Raw genomic sequence first — 3,406 nt, 5'->3', positions numbered from 1 at the left:
GGCCTGCCATGGCTGAGCTTGCGCACACAGACACACACACACGCACACAGACACACACACACACACCTACCAATGCATAACCACTCACACCTGCATACAAACCACCAGAAGTGGAAAATCAGCCACGTCCTGACTGCTTAGAATTGCAGGTATGAAGGTAACGGCTAAGCTTACATTCTGAATGACACATGGAAACAAACACACAAGCAAGCACACACACACACACACACACACACACACACACACACACACACACACACACACACAGTAAATAAACAGGCAAAAGCTCAGGCAAAAAGACAAATGCTGCCGGTTCTCTTTGTTTTCTTCGGCGTGTCCCTCCCCGGGTGCAGAGCCATGTTCTCCCCCCACCACTGTCAGCTATTCCAGTCTTGACATTGACCTTAATAGCTCCAGTAACTTCACACAAGAGTGTTCATGAGCACCTCGCTACACACACACACACACACACACACACACACACACACACACACACACACACACACACACACACACATTCACACTCATTAAATTTGCACTGCTGGATTGTTCACAAGCAGCATCCTACACACAAAAACACACATGCAGTAGATGTAGTCTCCCTGCTCCATGTCTGTTTTCGTCTCTCTCTGTCTCTCTGTCTCTCTCCGTCTCTCTCTCTCTCTCTCTCTCTCACACACACACACACACACACACTCCTCTATCCAAGATTTCTTCTCACCTCAGAGGTGCTGAGGAGGTGTCTGCTAAAATTTGGATGGTTCTGAATTATTGAAGCTCCTCCAGCAGCCGGTTCCCACTCTTATTCCTGCCCCCTCTCTCCCGGATGACACACACACACACACACACACACACACACACACACACACACACACACACACACACACACACACACACACACACACACACACACACACACACACACAGTCTCTACCAATGTGAGGAATGTTTCGTGAGAGTGTTAATAGGAGTTGTGATGGGAATCTGAGAATGTCAAACCTTCATAGGATGACATACATGGCAGCTGGCATTTGATGGAACCCTCACACATTTAAAGAGCACTTACACACACACACACACACACACACACACACACACACACACACACACACACACACACACACACATGCCTGTGCAACTCCCCATTTAGAGGTTCTTGTGAAATACAGCTGCAGATGCTTGCTGTTGAGACCTCTGAGAGCCTCTAAAAGCCTCAATTAACTAATCAGGAAGAGTAAAACATGACCTGGCTCAGCACAAAGTAAGAAGCACTCATGATGATCAAGAAATCTCTGTTCCTAAATTATAAGTGGAGAAACAAACAAACAAACTCACTCACTCACTTAACCTCTTTCTCTCTCTCTCTCTCTCTCTCACACACACACACACACACACACACACTCACACACACAAAATCAGCATCCAGCAGCCACAGGATCTCTGCAGACTCTAAACTAACGTCCCGTAAATAAATGTGATATTAAATCATACGGACTGATTTATTAATCCATTTAATCATTCAAATAAGTAACGCAATATATATCACTGTCAGCCTACCTGCTCGCTACTCCGGTCACACTAAATAAACTTGATAAGCTGACTTATCAGTAACAATTAAGCATAATATAATGATTGGCATTGCTACTAATTGCATTTCTAACTATCAATTATCCTTGCAATTATGAACTCTGCATTTGGATATGCTATTTGGATATATGGCATGTACAATTTCACAGTGGAACACATGTAGGAGGAAACTAGGTCTTAATCTGCTGTTTTCCACAGGAATCAGTAAGACAGTTGGAAAGACAGACAGCTGTCATTAGAGTGCATAGGATGAGCTGACAGCGGCAATCCAACAGTGTGAAAAGCCACCGAGAGAGTTAAAGGTGTGAGCAGGAGGAGCCATTGTGTTGCTGTAAATCTGTGACGGAATCCTCTGACGTGACTCAGGGAAGGCTTGGGCTTACTGTATTGTACACACTCACTTTCCTCTCTTTCTCTCTCTCTTTCTCAGTCTGTCTCTTTCTTTCATTCACTCTCTCTCTCTCTCTCTCTCTCTCGTTCTGTATACACATTACTCTCATAATTACACATGAAAGCAATAAGCAGTGGCTATAACCATCCAGTGCTGATGACTGAGCGCGCACAATAAAAAGACCACATTTATCTGTGAATGGGGAGAGAGAGCGAAGAGAGAGAGAGACGCCCGGAGAGGTATAATAAAGAGGGACAGAGTGTTTTCAGCAACGCTCTCCTCTTCTCTCCTCCTTTTCATTCTCTCTCTCTCTCTCTCTCTCTCTCTCTCTCGCTTTCTCTTTTTCCTCGGTGATACAACCTATTTGCTGTGCAGGAGAGGCAGTGTAGCATCTCATAAATCCAGTTTTCACTCTCAGAGCAGATGTGTGTGTGTGTGTGTGTGTGTGTGTGTGTGTGTGTGTGTGTGTGTGTGTGTGTGTGTGTGTGTGTGTGTGTGTGTGTGTGTGTGTGTGTGTGTGAGAGAGAGAGGTGGGGGTGAGGGGGTGTATGGATGCATAAATCTCACTTGAACTCCATCCTCCTCCTCTGCACGCACTGCGTACTTATCTAATGAAGAAAAAATGAAAAACTGTCTCAAAATCTGTCAGACGAGAGATGCTCTTTACCTCACACACACACACACACACACACACACACACACATGTGCACACACACATACAAAAGCACTAAGTGGACCAACATAATTGTAGGCAGATTATTTATGAGCTGTACAGTACAGCATTGCTTTTGTTATGTTCTGTCTCTCTCCTTCTCTCCTTATCTCTCTTCCTCCCTCTCTCCTTCACTCTCTCCCTCCCTCTCTCTGTCTATTTCCCCTCTTCCAATCCCTCTGTAGCAGCTAGCTGTGCTAGAACATTTTCAGAGGATGGGGTCAGGACAGATTGCCTGTCAATCCACCATTGGGCTTGACCTTGTAGTGCCCCAAAGTGAATGGTACTGGAACGATTGAGACAGAGAGAGAGAGAGAGGGGAGGAGGGAGGGAGAGAGGAATGGATAAAAGTATCTTTTTCTTTCTAAAGGGCATAGAGAGACAAAGAGTCATATTCTTGCCAAAAGAGAAGACCCAGACCATGTAATTAGAGAAGAAACCAGAATAGCTGTGAAAAGATTTCATAGAGAAAGTTTTTTTTTTTTCATTTTAATCTTTTAAAAAAAAAAAAACATTCACATCAGAGATAAATCGTGATAGATGGTGAGGTTGTGTAATATAAAGGTATAGACTTGTTGAGGTGTTCGATTTCAATAACTGGTCAGATAAAAAAAGGTACTCACACACACACACACACACACACACACACACACACACACACACACACACACACAAACACACACAGTAAGCAAACACATACTGCTGCTCGAGCTTTG

Source organism: Alosa alosa, chromosome 12, assembly GCF_017589495.1.
Source record: "Alosa alosa isolate M-15738 ecotype Scorff River chromosome 12, AALO_Geno_1.1, whole genome shotgun sequence".
Taxonomy (NCBI): Eukaryota; Metazoa; Chordata; class Actinopteri; order Clupeiformes; family Clupeidae; genus Alosa; species Alosa alosa.
The sequence above is the reverse complement of the archived record's forward strand: the minus strand, read 5'-3'. Positions refer to the sequence as shown.